This window comes from Schistocerca cancellata, chromosome 1, assembly GCF_023864275.1.
Source record: "Schistocerca cancellata isolate TAMUIC-IGC-003103 chromosome 1, iqSchCanc2.1, whole genome shotgun sequence".
Classification (NCBI taxonomy): Eukaryota; Metazoa; Arthropoda; class Insecta; order Orthoptera; family Acrididae; genus Schistocerca; species Schistocerca cancellata.
In genome coordinates, this window is record NC_064626.1 from 1,070,346,668 (window position 1) to 1,070,368,848 (window position 22,181).

General features: G+C 44.1%; 1 protein-coding gene across 1 annotated transcript in view; it reads right to left on the reverse strand.

Moving 5' to 3' along the window:
- LOC126162954 (translation initiation factor IF-2-like) overlaps positions 1-14,688 on the reverse strand; it is a 224,420-nt gene extending 209,732 nt beyond the window's left edge. The window contains exon 1 of the mRNA XM_049919792.1: positions 14,591-14,688. The gene's annotated coding sequence lies outside the window, so the exon portion shown is untranslated. The remainder of the gene's footprint in view (positions 1-14,590) is intronic.
- Between the last annotated feature and the right edge of the window lie 7,493 nt (positions 14,689-22,181).

Sequence of the window (22,181 nt, forward strand, 5' to 3'; positions counted from 1 at the left end):
GTCGGTACGATTCACCTAGTTTATTCCTTAGATATACATTCAGTGCGAACACTAATACATTGTATTTCAAAAGCCAAATGAATTTTGCGTACGTTATATTTTTGAATCCTCTCAAGAATGTACGGCAACCGTTGACATAGGCGTTAGTGAACGATTAAGTAGAGCCAGTTTCGGGAAATCAAAGACACCAGAAAGGAAAAAATACAAGTAGTATGACAGACGATATCAAAGCTTAATGTGTTATTTGCTCAACAAAATGTAAGAACTATTGTATTTCATCAACTGAAGTATTAAAGCGACAATTGTTGTTATGCGTCTTGAAGCAAGTAGAGAGAGAGTGTTACGAGAGCTACGGCCAAAAATATTTCCATCTGGCTGCAAACACAACATGCTGAATCTTCCAGGTTTAAGAAATCGATGACGAGCACAGGTCCTGAAAATGTACAGTTCGTCTCTGTCTCTTGGTCAGCCTTCTCTTTGATAGACACATTCAAGGATATTGACAAGCGCTCGATGTCTGTGAAGGATCTTCAGAAGACACGACTTCCACAATTTTCGCTCGCGTGATAAAAAGCTTCCTTGCGAGACTGCCAATTTTCTTGACACTAGCTATGTCCGTCAAGAAAACTGGCAGTCTTGCAAGGAAGTTTTTTAACACGCAAGCGCAAATTGTGGAATTCCAGTAAGTGCTTCATAAATTAGTGGTCAACTGCACGCTGTACGTGTTCCGCAGTCACGCAAAATAACGACCTCTGGTACAAACTCGTAAACTAAGCTCAGTAATGTGTAAGACTGAAGAAATCTGTTCGAGATGTGAATTACACGAATCTCTTCCATTGCGCAGGTTCCGGCAAAACATTCTAGGACGTTTACTTTTTTTTAATATACTCCAGTTTTTATATTTCTCCAAGATTAAATATACAGCATCATTTAATAGATAAAACGCACAAATAAGAATGAATTGCAATTCAGTTGCGAAAAATGACATCATACAAATGGCGGCCGTACTTGTTCAGGCACTGTTGTAGACAAGTGGAAAAATGGTCCATACACCTTTCAAGCATAGCAATGGGAATTTATAGAGTAGTGACTTTTGAAAGAGTTTCAAGTGTGTGTGGTTTTCAACGTATACCCGACATTTCAGATAGCCCCATAAGAAATAATCGCACGGAGAAAGATATGAGGTCGAGGGGACCACTCCACATCCCCACGCGTAGGAAATTAGGCCACCTGGAACGTTCCTTTAGAAAAGCCAAGGGTGGTCTTGAGGTATGGGAAACAGCCCCATCGTGTTGAAACCAAACATTATCGAGGTAAATCTGATGGCCTTCTCAGTTCTAGCATAAAACATTTTCGCTACATGACGAGGTGACCCTGTGAGTTGACACTGTGCATCCATTTTCTCGGAAAAAGTAGTGTCCCGTGATGCCAAATCGGGCTAATGCGCATCACACAGTTGCTTTCTCTCTATGCATGGGCCTCTCGCAGACTTACAGTGGATTCTTCTCCAACCAGTACCGGCAATTTTGTTTGTTCTCAGCACTCGATAATGAAAATGAGCATCAAAAGTCATTATCAGAATGCTGTCATTTTTCAAGTCTCCAGCATCCTTTCTCCAAACATATGCCGCCGTACGTAGTCATGTTGCTTCAGTTGTTCAACAACCATGATTGCAAAAATGTGAAAGTGGAGGTCAAAGTGCAAAATGCAGCGATCTGACCTGTCTGAAATGCGCAAACCGCGCTCATGTTGTACCGCTGAACGCCGAGGGCTGGCCGCTACAACTTACAGACCTTTCTCAATGTTTTATGCTGTTCTAACTGACCGAACACCTTCTGGAGCTGTTTCAGGTATCATCGTTCTTAATCTGTTGTACCACTCCCTCATTGCTGGGCGAGATGGGACAGCACCGTGTCGACCAACATTGAATTTAATTACTATTAAAAACAGTCTTGATCACAATTTATTTAACAAGGTGACCGGTTTCGATCACTACTGTGGTCATCTTCAGACCATTAAGTAGGAACCTCTTTCTGTTGGAGAATCACTACTCTAGTAGTGATTCTCCAACAGAAAGAGGTTGCTACTCAATGGTCTGCGAAACCGGTCACCTTGTTAAATAAATTGTGATCAAGACTGTTTTTAATAGTAATTATTTATAAGACATTGATCACTGCTATTCCCGTAATGCATTCAAAAGTAACATTGAATTTCTTGCGAAATCTTCGCTGCCTTCTGGGCTGCCGGGTGACCGGTTGCAACAAAGTTTGTTCACGGCTTCAGAAATGGCTAATAATAAAGGATGTATATCAATTATTCAAAAATGGCTCTGAGCACTATGGGACTTAACATCTATGATCATCAGTCCCCTAGAACTTAGAACTACTTAAACCTAAATAACATAAGTACATCACACAACACCCAGTCATCAAGAGGCAGAGAAAATCGCTGAACCCGCGGGGAATCGAACCCGGGAACCCGGGCGTGGGAAGCGAGAACGCTACCGCACGACCACGAGCTGCGGACTATATCAATTATTGCGGATGCGCTAGCTACCCCACTACTTTAGTTATGGCGGACGCTAAACCGTAATATCTCGCTGCCGGACCCTATAGTTATACGCTGAAGAGCCAAAGAAACTGGTGCGCCTGCCCAATATTCTTAGGGCCCCCGCGAGCACGCGGAAGTGCCGCAACACGACGTGGCATGGACTCGACTCATATCTGAAGTAGTGCTGGAGGGAACCGACGCCATGAATCCTGCAGGTTTGCCCATAAATCCGTAAAAGTACGAGGGAGTGGAGATCACTTCTGAATAGTATGTTGTAAGACATCCCTGATATGCTCAATAGTGTTTATGTCTGGGGACTCTGGTGGCCAGCGGAAGTGTTTGAATTCAGAAGAGTGTTCCTGGAGCCACTCTGTAGCAATTCTGGTCGTGTGGGGTGTCGCATTGTCCGACTGGAATTGCTCAAGTCCGTCGGAATGCATAATGGACATGAATGGTACATGTAACCAGACAGGATGCTTACGTACATGTCACCTGTCAGAGTTGTACCTAGACGTATCAGGGGTCTCATATCACTCCAACTGCACACGTCTCACACCATTTCAGAGCCTCGACCAGCTTGAACAGTCCCCTGCTGACATGCAGGGCCCATGGATTCATGAGGTTGTCTCCATACACGTACACGTCCATTCGCTCGATATAATTTGAAACGAGACTCGTCGAACAAGGCAACAGGTTTCAAGTCTTGAAAAGTCCAATGTCGGTGTTGACGGGCTCAGTCGAGGCGTATAGCTTTGTGTCGTGCAGTCATCAAGGGTGCACGAGTGGGCCTTCGGCTCTGAAAGCCCACTTCGATGATGTTACGTTGAATAGTTCGCACGCTGACACTTGTTGGCCCGGCATTGAAATCTGCAGCAGTTTGCGGAAGGGTTGCACTTCTGTCACGCTGAACGATTCCCTTCAGTCGTTCAAATGGTTCAAATGGCTCTGAGCACTATGCGACTTAACTTCTGAGGTCATCAGTCGCCTAGAACATAGAACTAATTAAACCTAACTAACCTAAGGACATCATACACATCCATGCCCGAGACAGGATTCGAACCTGCGACCGTAGCGGTCGCTCGGCTCCAGACTGTAGCGCCTAGAACGGCACGGCCACTCCGGCCGGCCGCTTCAGTCGTCGTTCGTCCCGTTCTTACAGGATCTTTTTTCGGCCGCAGCGATGTCGGAGATTTGATGTTTTACCGTATTCCTGATATTCACGGTGCACTCGTGAAACTGGCCTACAGGAAAATCCTCCCTTCATGGCTATCTCTCGGAGATGCTGTGTCCCATAGCTCACGCGCTGACTATAGCAGTAGGCTCAAACTCACTTAAATCTTGATAACCTGCCCTTGCAGCAGCAGTAACCGATCTAACAACTGCACAAGACACTTACATAGGCGTTGCTGACCGCAGCGCCGTATTCTGCCTGTTTACATATCTCCGTATTTGAATACGCATGACTATACCAGTTTCTTTGGCGCTTCAGTGCAGTATTATACACGGATCACAATATTATCTTCGCAACTGTTTCGTGTTAAGACAGAAACTTAACTTCTTTCCCGCACCCTCCCGGATAGCCTTGCGTGTTAAAGCTCCGGCTCCGGATCGAATACCCCGACGGATGAACGACGAGGGAAGGTGGCCGGACAGCCTGGATATTGTTTTTAGGCGGTTGCCCACATCCCACCGTGTAGGACAAAGTCCCGACTCAGTTACACGATTCGCAAATATTTAGAAAACTTTCACTCACTTTCACCCAAGTAACACTAAACATCTACAGCTGGGGTACACAAATTCCCTCCCGGATGGTAACCAGCGACCTGCACCGATGCGGGACAAAGACACAACAAAAGGAAGAAGCATACTTCCCTCCAGCCCTAGTCACAAAGCCGCTGCTCACACCATCCAAGCGCTAATTTTCCCTCTCACTCAAGACCTTCAGTCGCTAATTGCGGTTCCACAAGATCCCATAGTCATACTCATCATTCCACCTCCATAATGAACATAGACATTTTCATGCGTCACCAACATCAGTAAAACAGCACAACAGCATTATTACCACTATAGTGATAAGATTTATACTGACGGTGCTGGTGTTCTAGCGGTAAAGCGTGTATCTAGAAACAGAGACGTTGTGGAATCGAATCCCGATCTGGCCACAGCATTTATTAGTCTGCCTTTAAGCTAGCCTTCCCCTACGAAAGATGTGCGGAGTCACCAGGCACGACACGTGGTTCAGATTCGAGTTTAAGCTGTAGGTTCCCTTTTCTCGGTTTAATAACTGAGATAGGTTAGGCATATATCCGCAGAAAGTCCGCCCTGTCGTGGGAAATTGAAATAATAACAAAGAAAAAAATGTACATTAGTGTCTTACGCACGCCGCACAAAGCAAACTGAGGGGTGGCTCTGTAACAACAATGGGTATCGTAAGCATTCCTATATACCGGGTGATCAAAAAGTCAGTATGAATTTGAAAACTTAATAAACCACGGAATAATGTAGATAGAGAGGTCAAAATTGACACACATGCTTGGAATGACATGGGGTTTTATTAGAACAAAAAAAAAAGTTCACAAAATGTCCGACAGATGGCGCTGGACAGCAAAACGTCAGTGACTGCGCATGACAATCGTGTATAAAAGAAGCTGTAATGAGAGAAAGAATCAGATGCGCCAGCAGTCGCAGCATGTTGACGTTACCTGAAGAGGCGCTTTTAGTGAAGCTGTATTATCAGAATGGGGAATGTGATAGTTCAGCGTTACGATTCTATCGCCATAGGAAGGGGATTTGAACGGATAAAGGTCCGTTGACAAATGCAGCTGTGGCGAGAATGATTCGAAGTTCGAAGTTACGGGTTGTTTAGACGAAAAACCCCGTAGTGGCCAACCGAGCACAAGGCGTAACGCTGCTGAGACAGTTCAGGAAGAAATGGAGACTGTAGCGGGTTCGTCTACGCACGGGGAAGTCAGCGCTCGTGCAGTCGCACGCCGCACTGGCATTCCATACACTACTGTTTGGTTGGCACTGAGGCGTACCCTCCGATGCTATCCGTACAAAATCCATCGGCATAATGAGCTGTTACCTAGCGATTTAGTGAAGCTGAGGGCATTTGCGGTGTGGGCGTTTCAAAAGATGGCGGAAGATGACGATTGGTTGAGTAACGTGTTGTGGACCGACGAAGCTCATTTCACGCTCAGAGGGTCTATCAATGCCAACAACTGCAGAATTTGGGCTACCGAAAATCCTAGAACTGTCGTGGAAACTCCATTGCACGACGAGAAAGTCACGGTATGGGTTGGATTTACCACATCAGGCCTTTTTTCTTCGAGGAAATGCGTAATTCTGGTTTTGTACCGGTAACTGGTAAAGTGACGGGTGAGAGGTACGCCGATATGTTACAGAATCGCATCATCCCCAGCCTGGCTGATAAACACCTGCTGGAACGTACGATGTTTATGCAGGATGGCGCTCCACCCCATATTGCTAGACGCGTGAAAGATCTCTTGCGCACGTCGTTTGGTGATGATCGTGTGCTCAGCCGCCACTTTCGTCATGCTTGACCTCCCAGGTCCCCAGACCTCAGTCCGTGCGATTATTGGCTTTGGGGTTACCTGAAGTCGCAAGTGTATCGCGATCGATGCTCTAGAGATGCTGAATGACAACATCCGACGCTAATGCATCACCATAACTCCGGACATGCTTTACAGTGCTGTTCACAACATTATTCCTCCACTGCAGCTATTGTTGAGGAATGTTACTTTGTTATGCTAATTATTGCTATTCTGATCAGATGAAGCGTCATCTGTCGGACATTTTTTGAACTTTTGTATTTTTTGGTTCTAATAAAACCCCATGTCATTCCAAGCATGTGTGTCAATTTATACCTATCTACATTATTCCGTGATTTATTCAGTTTTCAAATTTATACTGATTTTTTGATCACCAGGTAAATTCAAGCCCCAGCCACGCTTTTCTGCTTTATGTGAAGGCTAATCTTACGAACTGTTGTAGGAATTTTGATACAGTTAACACAGACAGACAGAATGATTCACGAGGAAGGTTTGTGTATACAATGTATAACTGCTACGCGAGACAAGTCGTGCGGCCGTTGTTACTTAGTGCAAACCGTGCAAAACTAGGGCGGATCGCCAGTTTATATTATTAATCACACGTATGTTTCAAATTAGTTACGTAAGATCAAATTTAACAATTTTTTTATTCGTTTTAACAGATCTGAAGACGTTCAAAATAACAACGAAAGCGGCAGTCATTATAAAGACAAATGTGATAACAGACTGCAACAAAAATGTTTAGAAGTGAATACTTTGCAACTGTTATGAATCTTGACAATAAAGGATACATGTGATTCCTTAGGAATTTCTAAAATCATGTGGGGAAGTGGGGACAAAATGATTATTCACGTCGGTGTGTAGAATGTATGAGACCGGCGATATACCATTACTTTCGGAAAGACAGCATCCACACAAGATTACAAGAGCCAACAAGTGCGAGAGTTATCACACAATCAGCTTAACAACCCATGCATGCAAATTGTTGACAAGAACAATATACAGAAAAATGGAAGAGCAAATTGAGGATCTATTAGATGACGATCAATTTGGAATAGGAAAGGTAAAGCCACCGGAGAAGCAGTTCTGACTTTGCTTTTAATAATGGAAGCAACACTAAAGATAAATCAAGAACCCTTCATAGGATTTGTCGACCTGGAAAAAGCATTCGACAATGTAAAATGGTGCAGGAAGTTAGAAATAGTGAGAAAAATAGTGTAAGCTATAGCGACCAACGGGTAAAATACAATATCTACACTACTGGCCAAAAAAATTGCTACACCACGAAGATGACGTGCTACAGACGCGAAATTTAATCGACATGAAGAAGATGCTGTGATATGCAAATGATTAGCTTTTCAGAGCATTCACACAAGGTTGGCACTGGTGGCGACACCTACAACGTGCAGACAGAAATCCAACCGATTTCTCATACACAAACAGCAGTTGACCGGCGTTGCCTGTTGAAACGTTGTTGTGATGCCTCGTGTAAGGAGAAGAAATGCGTACCATCACATTTCCGACTTTGATAAAGGTCGGATTGTAGCCTATCGCGATTGCGGTTTATCGTATCGCGACATTGCTGCTCGCGTTGGTCGAGATCCAATGACTGTGAGCAGAATATGGAATCGATGGGTTCAGGACGGTAATACGGAACGCCGTGCTGGATCCCCACGGCCTCGTGTCAGTAGCAGTCGAGATGACAGGCATTTCATCCGTATGGCTGTAACGGATCGTGCAGCCGCGTCTCGATCCCTGAGTCAACAGGTGGGGAAGTTTGCAAGACAACAAAAATCTGCACGAACAGTTCGACGACGTTTCCAGTAGCATGGACTATCAGCTCGGAGACCATGGCTGCAGTTACTCTTGACGCTGCATCACAGACAGGAGTGCCTGCGATGGTGTACTCAAAGACGAACCTGGGTGCACGAATGGCAAAACGACATTTTTTCGGATGAATCCAGGTTCTGTTTACAGCATCATGATGGTCGCATCCGTGTTTGGCGACATCGCGGTGAACGCACATTGGAAGCGTGTGTTCGTCACCGCCATACTGGCGTATGACACGGCGTGATGGTATGGGGTGCCATTGGTTACACGTCTCGGTCACCTCTTGTTCGCATGGACGGCACTTCGAACAGTGGAGGATACATTTCAGATGTGTTACGACCCGTGGCTCTACCCTTCCTTCGAACCCTGCGAAACCCTACATTTCAGCAGGATAATGCACGACCGCATGTTGCAGGTACGGACCTTTCTGGATACATAAAATGTTCGATGTTGCCCTGGCCAGCACATTCTCCAGATATCTCACCAATTGAGAACGTCTGGTCAATGGTGGCCGAGCAAGTGGCTCGTCACAATACGCCAGTCACTACTCTTGATGAACTGTGGTATCGTATTGAAGCTGCATGGGCAGCTGTACACACGCCATCCAATCTCTGTTTGACTCAATGCCCAGGCGTATCAAGACCGTTATTACGGCCAGAGGTGGTTGTTCTGGGTACTGATTTCTCAGTATCTATGCACCCAAATTGCGTGAAAATGTAATCACATGTCAGTTCTAGTATAATATATTTGTCCAATGAATACCCGTTTATCATCTGCATTTCTTCATGGTGTAGCAATTTTAATGGCCAGTAGTGTATGTAACCAATAAAAAAATGAATGACGCTATACCCGTGGCATTCCTAGGGAAGGGTTTGGGTTAGACAAATGATGGAGAACGTTACCTGCCATCATTTGTAACACCAACAGTGAAGCTCATAGGAAACTGAGGTATGGTATGGGTAAGTTTTGCAATATTATGTACCGTGTACAGTAGAGGAACAATTCGGAGACGATGATTGATTGTTTCAGCAGGACAATGCACCCTGTCAGACAATGGTTTGTGAACAATAATGTTCCTGAACTGAACTGGAGCGGCCGGTAGCTCTTCGTGAACCCAATGGAACACATGTGGCACGAATGTGAAAGTTGACGTCTATCCAGACTCCGGCGGCCAACATCATTACTTTCATTAGTTTCGGCTCTTGAGGGAGAATGGACTGCCATTCCTCCACAGTCCGCCTCCTGTAGCTGAATGGTCAGCGTGACGGATTGTCACTCCTCGGGGCCCGGGTTCGATTCCCGGCTGGGTGGGGGAATTTTCTCCACTGAGGGACTGGGTGTTGTGCTGTCCTCATCATCATCCTTTCATCCTCCATCGACTGCAAGTCGCCGAAGTGGCGTCACATTGAAAGACCGGCATCCGGCGAACGGTCTTCCCGAAGGTGGGGGGGGGGGGGGGGGGCTAGCCACACGCTTAAATAAATAATTCCTCCACAGGCTAATTCCTCCACAGACAGTCAGTCATCAAACTGAAAGTGTCCCCAGCAGAGCTGAAGCCACCATAAAGGTGAGAGGTGGTCGCGGCCCATATTAACGTCCACTAATAGGTGTCCGGATACTTATGATCAGATAGTGTATATGTTAAAACTCTTAGCAAGCAACACTGATAACGACACGAATGTCGGATGGTAGAGTTTAGAGACTCCTTCTAGAACGCTGAGAGGCGTCTGTCCCGCGGAGGGAAAAAAAAGTAATTTACGTAAGACGGGAAGCGTTCGCTGGCGGCTCGGCGCAGCGCGGCTGCTATGTAGTTGGCGACGGCTCGCGTGCCGCGCTGGCTACGCAAGGGCCGTTCCTGCGTCTGCGACTGCGTCCGCGGCCTCGCGGCAGCTGCGGCGTCTGGGAGGGGCCACACGGCCTGCAGACTGCACCGCCGCCAGCACACAGCCGTCACCCGACTGCCGCTTCTCCAGCGGGACGCACGAATCTCGCCGATAGCGCGGTTTTCCGTTCCGCTGAGCGCTGCATTTCCTACGCGGCGCCTCCCGAGCTGGCAGTCTGCCAGAGCGTGCGCTCACCGCCCCAACATGCGCGCCCGACGCAGGAAAGGTGAGTCCCGACGGCTACAGCATACGCCGCCCGCCGCGCTGGCTTTGCGTGCTGGGTGCTCATCGCAAAGTGTGCACCGTTAACCGTTCATAACCGCTTCGAGAAGATGTCTTGCAAGGTTTCCGACACGTGTTGTTACGCTAGTGACCGAGTGTTTTGCTACGTGGTTAGTGTTCGTAACCTGCGTTGTTGTTCGTGCGGTCTTCAGTCCAAAGACTGATTTGATGCACCCTTTCATGCGTGTTTCCTCGTTAAAATCAGGATGTGTGTCCTATCAGCCGATTCATTCTTGTAGTCAACTTCTGCCTTTAATTTTTATTCTCCATAATATGGTTCAGTACCTTCTCACTAGTTACTCGATGTAATCCTTTCTATGTATGTGTCTGCTTTACGGAGCATATCGTTGAATTCTAGGGATAGACATACCAAATACTGTCGGAATAATGTTTGAACCCCAGTACGAAAGCCATTCTTGTTTGAGCATTGCTGTACTGAATTTCTATAGTGCCAAATTTCGAAAGTTTCTATTCTCTTCTTGTCTGAACTGTTTATCGTCCACGTTTCATTCCAGAGAAGTGCCTTCAGAAAATACTTCCTAACATTTAAACTCATATCTGATACTGATAAATTTCTCTTTCAGAAACTTTTTTTCTTTTTCCCCCCCAATAACCGTCACAGTTGCGATAACTGTCATTTCTTTGTGGCGACTAGTTGCGGGCCATCATGTCCTTTTTTCAAACCATAGCCTTAAACGTGTTAAACACTTCATATTATATGCTCATTTACAGTCTTAACGTGGAACGGTAGAGAAATATCTTGAAGGTGGTTCGATGACCCCTCAGCCAGGCACTTAATTGTAAAATGCACAGTACTGTAGATATAGTTCAAATGGCTCTGAGCACTATGGGACTTAACATCTCAGGTCATCAGTCCCCTAGAACTTAGAACTACTTAAACTTAATTAACCTAAGGACATCTCACACATCCATGCCCGAGGCAGGATTCGAACCTGCGACCGTAGCTGTCGCGCGGTTCCAGACTGAAGCGCCTAGAACCGCTCGGCCACTGCGGCCGGCGTGGATATAGTCTGTATGATTAAATTTACGTTTAATGGCAGTGATGCTCCGAAACTAATCGCCACAAAGAGATGAATATTAACGCAACAGAAACGTATATCGGAAAAAATAAAAATATTTCAAACCCAAGTTGCTGGTCCTATCCTTCATTATGCTTAAACTTCATAAACTCTTTTCTTGTTACTGCGAGTCTACATTTTGTATCCTCTCTATTTCGGCCTTCGTCAGTGTAAATTCCGTGTGATACAGAACTTTTAAATAAAAATCTTCCTTTAAAAACAGTGGACGTAAATTAAACGGCGCATTTTAACAAAAGCGTATGATAGCTCTTGGATCGGGGAATACAGTGATACAGGGTGGCGTGGAGCGGAAAGTACAGCGAAAGTGCCCCGTTATATTTTTTAAAAAGTGGAAAGAAAAGCTGTCGACACAAAGTAGTCTGACCTCAGTCCCACGTAAACATCTGATGATAGTGCTGAAACTGCGCTATGCCCTCAGCAGTAGCTTTCGCTATCAGCATATTTCCCTGCCATTTTTGTGAAAAAGCAAGTGAAAGTTAATAAGCGATCTATGCCTGTACTCTTCTTTTTAAAGAAATACCGAATATCTTAAGTAAATAATTCATTCCAATCGGGAAACCATAACAGTCTCAATTCAATATCTCGGCGAAAATGCGTGACGATTGTTAACCATACGGTATATCACTTGAAACTCTGAGTGCTATCACTTGCTTGAATATCCTGATCCGTTGACGAAATGATACGAATGCCCACGTCACATGTATCCATCAGTTATTCGGCTGCAGCCCTTCTTACACGAGGGAAGCGTGCTCCTACTTGTTTGTTACTCTAGTCCAAGGAATGAATGTCGTTGACACTGCTACTTCCTCTGCGCAGTGAATGACGATATCAAATGGTTCAAATGGCTCTGAGCACTATGAGACTCAACATCTTAGGTCATAAGTCCCCTAGAACTTAGAACTACTTAAACCTAACCAACCTAAGGACATCACACACACCCATGCCCGAGGCAGGATTCGAACCTGCGACCGTAGCAATGACGATATCATTACAAAGAAAAACTGTTCCAGTTCTCATCACCTTCTGACGTTTTTAATGTACGGTAACGCTACAGATAACAGAAGCATTGCAAAAACAAAAAAAGAAAGTTTCATACCAATTAATAAATAACTTTAATCATGGAGAGAATACATTCCTCTCTTGTATTGAATTGGTGGAAGACGTTTGCTGTCTCCGAAACTGCCCCTTGTGCTATTACTGCACGTGGTGACAAGGTGGGATATCCCTCATCGCTACTGCGATGTCGTAGCGTACATGGCTTATTATTCGATTTTCCGGCCTGTAGATGATGTGTCGGACGTGAAACTGCATTGCGTGGATGACAGTGGTTGGTGCTCGTGTAGTGCAGTGTTGCTTTCGTGTTGTTATAAATGGCAGTGTATACACCATAAAAAGATATCGAGAACCACGACGTCGGTGCATAGCCTGCTCCTCATTGATAAGATACCATCAGGCTTAATACACAAGTCTGAAGGACAGATCACCGTTAATAGTGCCCAATGGTCTCTCTCCATGAGACATGGGTAGAAATGTGGCATTTAGTTCGCGGTATTAACGAATTGATGGAGCTCCAGAGTTGTACGCTTCGATCTCTCATACATTTGATTCTTATATACTGGTGAAGAAAATGTGTTCTGCCTTTGGAATTTCGAATCGTCTAACTCCAGTCCAAGCAGAATCGGGCCTGTATGTGTCTGCTTTACGGAGCATATCGTTGAATTCTAGGGACAGACATACCAAAAACTGCCGTAATAATGTTTGAACCCCAGTACGAAAGCCATTCTTGTTTGAGCATTGCTATTCTGAATCTTTCAGGAAGCTACTAACAATGAAAACCGACACCATCACAAAGCACTGTACAGGAACGCTTCGTGGAGTCTCTCATATGCTCTGCGTAGACAGTTTCGCATCTTCAAGAGGTATGGCAACTTTCCTTCAAACCATATCCATGAGATCACCATCTGAAATCTCTGAAGCTTACTTCTATGTGTTTTATATACATGATCTTGAGTACATTTATTGACCAAACTGACTACTGCGTTAACTTAAATGTGAGGCTATTTTTTTCTATAACACTGTTTTGGTATTAAAGATATCACAGAGCATACATCGTATGGTAGAGAGCAGTTGAACATTGTTTCTTAGCAGTTTGTTGCACCTGTCTACCAAGCTACAAAGAACATGATACATGTTCAGCGGATCGACATAAAAATGCTCTGTGATAGTGTACCGGAAAGTTCTAAGGATCTGACCTTTTATAAACTGTTGTTTCTACTTGGAACTTAAGCATAACGACGAAGAGAAAATTTTTGCATGACGAATGTTGGAAAGTAGTTCCTGGATGCTACATTCGTTTCTTATAGAAACTTATAGGAAGAGAAAAACACTAAGAAAAGTTGTACAGATTATTCGCTAGTCCGTTGCTCTGTTTTTTTATGTTAGGTAGTGTCTCAGACGAGTGCTCACGATAACTTTCTGGATAAATGGAAATTATTTCTGACAGTGTACGGAATCGCTTTCACTTTATTTTATAATCCCAAATGTTGTGCAAATGCAGTACAACATAGGCCAGTTTTCTTTAAGATAATGCCTTTACGATATTTGGATATGGCTAGTGCTAAAATCTATTTGCTGTTAATCCAGAGTGTGATCATTTTTAACTGAAACTGAAAACAATATCCACTAAAAATTTCACGTCTTGAGTTATATAAAATGACTAATAAAAATCGTCTATTGTCACAAAACAAGCACGCTACTTCATCACAGAGTACTTCTCTGCAACTTGTCAATCAAAATGTTATGTTAAAAATTTTATTTTCGAATATGTATCGTTTGTTAACATATGCGGCAGAAGAAAAGTGCACAGAAATATAAAATGCAGATAGTGGTTCATTATATTTAAGAGAGATACAAAAGTGAGCTTCCCTAAACCATAAAACAGCTGGGACAGAATCATTCAGAAAAAATTTGTGTTGTACGTTTCAACATAAGAATCATAAGAGAAAAAGCACTATCCATGATGTAGAATGTACAGTATTTTTATGAGGCTTTCCTTTCTTTTCTTGATTATTCACTGTGAGTTAACTAGAGATATATATATCGAAAAAAACATTGTCTGCCAAAACTGCTATGGACAAAAAACAATATCATCGATAGCTACAAGGCAGAACTGACACCTCGCAAATAACCTTAGTACTAAAACTGAAACAGCATTTGGAAGTAAAAGGAAATTCAACCAACAAGTTACTGCAGAGACTGGAGATATCCTGTTACATCACAAGACTCTTTCGCGAAAAATGACTTTGTGCTTTTGGGGAAAGGTTTGTGGCGCTATTTTAAGCACAGAATTCCTCACTGCTGAGAAATGACTTACAGTATTACCGGCGCTGTAGAAAACGTCGACGCTCTATGCGGGGCCTGGCGGTGCTAGACGAATCGCTAGGCCGTTCCGTCAGAGCTCGCGAATAGCCACTACTTTCTCCGTTGCGCCGGGTCACAAGGACGCGAACCGCCGTGCGTGAATCAGCTGCCACCGAGAAAAGTGTGACTAACACGCCAGACGGCTCATCCGGCAGTCAGCACTTGCCCAGCATTCAAAAACTTCAAAACCAGACTGGCTTTGTAATACCTCGGTGCGTGTCAGGCCGGAAAGTGTCAACGGAAGTGGTGGAACTTACGTGAGTCACTGAAGGGAAACAAAATGCAAGTGTTTCCGCACACGCACGCAAATATACAATCAGGTACACACGTACGGACTCGTACACTCTCTGACATGCAAGAACGCTCGTGCACACGAGCTAATACGAGTATACGCTGACATACGCACGCCGACTCACCGACTCACATATACATGCTGACACCTGGCGCACGTACAAACACGGCACCCTCCCGGCACGGGTAGCGATTAAGTTTGGTTCACTGTAAAAGCTATTGCCAGTAAATAAGAAACATGCTTTCGGGTTATAACAGCGCATGATATAGTTACGTATTTTATGAATTCGAACAATTAAGTATTCTTCCTTACTGATACGTTTGTTTCCGTGGTCACGGTTGTATATACCAGTTGTTATTTTTTTCTGAAGTTTCTTGAAGTTTAAGGATGGTTTTCACCAGGCGTGTTTCACTTTTATTTACAAAGTGTCTTCCGTCGTCATGATATACAAACACTCTGTCTTTCTAAGTTTGGCATAGAATTTACGTACATGTAAAAAAAAGAGGTGCAATACCGTAATTAAAACGTATCCCAAATTTGTAAAGAAAACTGATTTTAGTTTATAACTAGCAAAACGTAAAAACGTATCACGTACACTATTTTTCAAAATGACCGCAGGAGATGCTTTTTAAATAAAAACACCTTTGATGAAAATTACTCTTAAACTGTAGTAAGCTAAAGACGAAAGAAATAATAATTTATTCTTCAGTTTACTTTTGCCAAATATGGATCGAGTGGAATTTAAACCTTTCGTGCCAATCCTTTCTTCTCTTTCCAGAACTTTTTCTTTCTTTCACTTCATATCCTCCGCCGTTCTTCAGTTAGAAATAAATCCTCGAATTACTTGATGGTTTCAGTGCGGCTTATATATTTTCTCCAGTGTGACACAAATCTCTTTTATGTCGTTCTTGACCTTCATCCATTTGATACTTATTTTCAGTCGATAGAAGTACTGAAAAATCTTTTTGGTCAACATGTTTCAGTTTATTCTCAGGAGATGTCAGCATTTTAACTTTAGTTTCTGTACTGCGTTTGTAATTTTTCAGGTTTATATAAATCTTCATTTCCTCGGTTCTTCTTTGACTCATCTATAGTTTTCTTTATTACTCTCAGCTATTATTATCAGCAAATATTTGTGAAGGTAGTAAATGACGTAAAGTTTACGACTGTAGAAAGCTTTCACAAATGAATACAGATATGTGGATCATATTATTTTCATGGTGCAGATGATGACTGAGCCAGCCATACTGTCCAGTTATGATACGCCGTGCGTTTCCAAACCCTGAAGCACGGGCATCTTCGCAGACATCCTTTATTAGGTCGGTAGCATGAGGACGGAGAAAAGTATAAGCCAGTTTTCTGTTCATCGGGCACAAGGTCGGTAAGTCTTATCTCGCAAGTCAAGGAATCCCTCAGACGCTCTGCAAACATTTCGAGCCACTCGCGTAAGTGATTATATAACGGTGTTCTTGTGTAGTTTTTTATATCGCATCCTCCTACAATTACTGAGTTTCACAGGACACTCTTAATCGTTTTCGCGTGATGTTGAGTTCGAATATCCAAAGAAACGTTAAGTAGTATATAAAAATGCATGTGTGGAACGAATCAACCAAGAACAGCGGAAATTGGAAGGTATACCACAATAGCCGATAGGTACTTGGGCGCCTGGTTACGACGTTGGCTTTACTAATTAATAAGTTGCTCGAAAATGAATGTTACAAACAACCGGGAAACATTCGATGAATTAGTCTTATGACAGATGTGTGAATTACCGAACTATCAGTTTAATAAGTCACAGCTGCAAAAGACTTTCACGAATTCTTTACAGACGAATGGAAAAACTGGTAGAAGCCGACCTCGGGGTAGATCAGTTTGGATTCCGTAGAAATGTTGGAACACGTGAGGCAATACTGACCTTACGACTTATCTTAGAACAAAGATTAAGGAAAGGCAAACCTACGTTTCTAGCATTTGTAGACTTAGAGAAAGCTTTTGACAATGTTGACTGGAATACTCTCTTTCAAATTCTAAAGGTGGCAGGGGTAGAATACAGGGAGCGAAAGGCTGTTTACAATTTGTACAGAAACCAGATGGCAGTTACAAGAGTCGAGGGGCATGAAAGGGAAGCAGTGGTTGGGAAGGGAGTGAGACAGGGATGTAGCCTCTCCCCGATGTTATTCAATCTGTATACTGAGCAAGCAGTGAAGGAAACAAAAGAAAAATTTGGAGTAGGAATTAAAATCCATGGAGAAGAAATAAAAACTTTGAAGTTCGTCGATGGCATTGTAATTCTTTCAGAAACAGCAAAGGACTTGGAAGAGCAGCTGAACGGAATGGACAGTGTCTTGAAAGGAGGATATAAGATGAACATTAACAAAAGCAAAACGACAATAATGGAATGCAGTCGAATTAAGTCGGGTGATGCTGAGGGAATTAGATTAGGAAATGAAACACTTAAAGTAGTAAAGGAGTTTTGCTATTTGGGAAGCAAAATAACTGATTATGGTCGAAGTAGAGAGGATATACAGTAAAATGTAGACTGGCAATGGCAAGGAAAGCGTTTCTGAAGAAGAGAAATTTATTAACATCGAGTATAGATTTAAGTGTCACGAAGTATGGAAGCGAAACATGGACGATAAATAGTTTGGACAAGAAGAGAATAGAAGCTTTCGAAATGTGGTGCTACAGAGGAATGCTGAAGATTAGATGGGTAGATCACATCACTAATGGGGAGGTATTGAATAGAATTGGGGAGAAGAGGAGTTTGTGGCACAACTTGACAAGAAGAAGGGACCGGTTGGTAGGACATGTTCTGAGGCATCATGGGATCACAAATTTAGCATTGGAGGGCAGCGTGGAGGGTAAAAATTGTAGAGGGCGACCAAGAGATGAATACACTAAGCAGATTCAGAAGGATATAGGTTGCAGTAGGTACTGTGAGATGAAGAAGCTTGCACGGGATAGAGTAGCATGGAGAGCTGTATGAAACCAGTCTCTGGACTGAAGACCACAACAACAACAACAACAACAACAACAGTCTTATGACTGTGATTTTAATGAGTGAAGATGAGAAGACAACTCTCATGACGTGAAGATGCTTACCGACAGACATTACTCGCACGAACCATTCACGAAGAGAAACAGTTGAAGGGCAGCGGAAGGTGGCGACAAATTGCATGCCGAATGACAGTGTTCCCGACTCGTGAAGCGGTATGGAAAGAGTGAAGCAGAGAAGAATGGGCGAAATCACTCTAACGACAACACGGGCCACAACTGGGAAAATTCACTGACATAAGCGCTTTTGACAAATGGTTGTTGGTTATATCCTGGTGCCTGGGAGAGAGCATCTCGCAAACGGTGAAGCTGATCGGTTGTTCGCATGCTATTATTGCATGCATCGAAAGTGGCTGAAGTACGGTGAAACCACGATTGTGCGACAAGATGTTGGACGTCAACGACACATCACAGAGCGTGGTCAGAGGCATGCTCGGTTTGTTAAGCGAATAGAGGACGATCTACATCTACGTGGATACTCTGCAAATCACATTTGATTGCCTGGCAGAGGGTTCATCGAACCACCTTCTCAATAATTCTCTATCAATCTCGTACAGCGCGCGGAAAAACCGAACACCTATATCTTTCCGTGCGAACTCTGATTTCCCATATTTCATTACGATGATCGTTTCTCGCTATGTAGGTCGGCGTCAGCAAAATATTTTCGCATTCTAAGGAGAAAATTGGTGATTGAAATTATGTGAAAAGATTCTTCCGCAACGAAAAACGCCTTTGCTTCAATGATGTCCATCCCAAACCCTCTATCATTTCAGTGACACTCTCTCCCCTATTTCGCGATAATAGAAAAGGTACTGCCCTCCTTTGAACTTTCTCGATGTACTCCGTCAATCCTATCCGGTAGGAATTCTACACGGTGCAGCATTATTCTAACAGAGAACGGACAAGCGTGGTTTAGACAGTCTCTTTTGTAGGTCTGTTACATTTTCTAAATGTCCTGCCAATAAAACGTCAGATCTGCGGCAAATCTGACGACAGAGTAGAATAGTGGTGCAGGCATCAGTGTTTCGGAGCACACCATCCAGCGCACACTCTTGACCATTATGGTCCGCATTAGACAGTGTTCCCATGCTGATCCAACGTCATCGTCAATTATGATTAAAATCGGCAAGGGATCGTCGACATAGGTCCTTGGATCAACGGAAAGGTGTCAACTGGTCGGATGAATCACGTTTCTTCTTACTCCGGGTCAATAGTCGTGTGTGGATATGCCGCCATCCAGGCAACAACCAGGAAACAACTATGCGCAAAAGATCATCACTGGTATAACATCAGGAGCTAGTCAGCAGCTATAGACAGTGAAAACATCTGCCTTTACCCCGTATTTTTCTGCAGCCGAAAATGCATGCCCATCACAGACTCCATTCATTCAGTCACGTAATAAAATGCAGCAGTCGTTTACAGGGTATTTCATTACACTACTGGCCATTAAAATTGCTACACCAAGAAGAAATGTAGATGATAAACGGGTATTCATTGGACAAATATACTATACTAGAACTGACATGTGATTACATTTTCACGCAATTTGGGTGCATAGATCTGAGAAATCAGTACCCAGAACAACCACCTCTGGCCGTAATAACGGCCTTGATACGCCTGGGCATTGAGTCAAACAGAGATTGGATGGCGTGAACAGGTACAGCTGCCCATGCAGCTTAAAAACGATACCACAGTTCATCAGGAGTAGTGACTGGTGTATTGTGACGAGCCAGTTGCTCGGCCACCATTGACCACACGTTTTCAATTGGTGTGAGATCTGGAGAATGTGCTGGCCAGGGCAGCAGTCAAACATTTTCTGTATCCAGCTAGGCTCGTACAGGACCTGCAACATGCGGTCGTGCATTATCTTGCTGAAATGTAGGGTTTCGCAGGGATCGAATGAAGGGTGGAGCCACGGGTCGTAACACATCTGAAATGTAACGTCCACTGTTCAAAGTGCCGTCAATGCGAACAAGAGGTGACCGAGACGTGTAACCAGTGGCACACCATACCATCACGCTGGTTGATACGCCAGTATGGCGATGACGAGTACACGCTTCCAATGTGCGTTCACCGCGATGTCGCCAAACACGGATGCGATCATCATGATGCTGTAAATGGAACCTGGATTCATCAGAAAAAATGACATTTTGCCATTCGTGCACCCAGGTTCGTCGTTGAGTACACCATCGCGGGCGCTCCTGTCTGTCATGCAGCGTCAAGGGTAACCGAAGCCACGGTCTCCGAGCTGATAGTCCATGCTACTGCAAACGACGTCGACTGTTCGTGCAGATGGATGTTGTCTTGCAAACGTCCCCACCTGTTGACTCAGGGATCGAGACGTGGCTGCACGATCCGTTACAGCCATGCGGATAAGATGCCTGTCATGTCGACTGCTAGTGATACGAGGCCGTTGGGATCCAACAACGGCGTTCCGTATTACCCTCCTGAACCCACCGATTCCATATTCTGCCAACAGTCATTGGATCTCGACCAACGCGAGCAGCAATGTCGCGATACGATAAACCGCAATCGCGATAGGCTACAATCCGACCTTTATCAAAGTCGGAAACGTGATGGTACGCATTTCTCCTCCTTACACGAGGCATCACAACACCGTTTCACCAGGCAATGCCGGTCAACAGCTGTTTGTGTATGAGAAATCGGTTGGAAACTTTCCTTATGTCAGCACGTTGTAGTTGTCGCCACCGGCGCCAACCTTTTGTGAATGCTCTGAAAAGCTAATCACTTGCATACCACAGCATCTTCTTCCTGTCGGTTAAATGTCGCGTCTGTAGCACATCTTCATGGTGTAGCAATTTTAATGGCCAGTAGTGTATATAGCAACCCGTTTCGGTAACTCAGTATACCATCTTCTGACCTTATCTGATGCTGAGGGGGTGAACTCCGATTGTACACGTGTTCTGGCGTAACCACAAGCACCGGGACGAAGATGCGGAACGAAAGACCAGAGATGACGGTGAGGAAACGTCGGCCAATGATGCGCGTCGGAATTCTACTGCTCCGCGCCAGGAGCGTCATCTGAAAGAAGTGAATATAAACGCCGCTCCTGCTAGCCTCGGCCGCTCAGATCATTCCAGTCTGCAATGGACATCATTGCTACGCTATCAGATTGTCGTGATACATATCAAGTGCTTACTTGGACTATGTGTATAGGAAGAACTTTACTGTTTTCATGTCGCCTCTCGCTAGCGACATTTGCTGTATTCAAAGTTAAGTATTATCAATAGATGTATAGGAATAAAACTACTAATATTATTTGTTTGAATTGTTGTATACGGCGGGGTCTGGGATTTTCTCTGCCTCGTGATGACTGGGTGTTGTGTGCTGTCCTTAGGTTAGTTAGGTTTAAGTAGTTTTAAGTTCTAGGGGACTGATGACCATAGCTGTGAAGTCCCATAGTGCTCAGAGCCATTTGAACCAATTGTTGTATAGCATACCGACAACGCAGCATCCCTTAGGCACCCTATTAGCGACGAGTGGGAAAGACCCCACAATAAACGTTCCCATCAGTGGCCATAATCTATGAACTGGCTTCTGTAGAATATTGTAAGAGTTCATGGGAGTCTTATATCAGTGTTTACAAATTGTATTTGCTGTCGTATGTGGTGTAAATACCACAGAAAAGGGATCCTGATGCCACTGGAGGCAGTGCTACAGGTTACCCCAAAGTCATACACACAACACGTACAACTCTCGTCACATACAAAGTGCGTGAGAAATGTAATGAGATGACAACAGTGCAAGCGATTTGGCAACGCTTTGTTGTTCTACTTGTGTAGACCTGAGTGTTCATCCCATTCAGTTGCTCATTCCGAGTTTCAGCTCCGCACAGCTATTACATGATTTTCGAGAGCGCCATCAGTGAAATTGCGTTTTGTTGTATGTTAAGAAAATGGAACAGCGGAATTTAGAGCAACGTTATGAAATCACGTTTTGTGTTAAACCTAGGGAGCCCGCGAATGTGACCTTTGAGAAGTTGAAACACGCATATGGGAAACATTCCTTATCAAGAGCTTTTGGAAGGCAGAGAACACACTGAAGACGAACCTCGCTCAGAGAGATCTTCAACTTAAAAAAACCGACGAAAACGTCGAACGTATGCTTGCTTTTGATAGATCAGACCGGCGTTTAGCAATAAGGATGATGGATGATACTTTCACCACACGTCTAATTT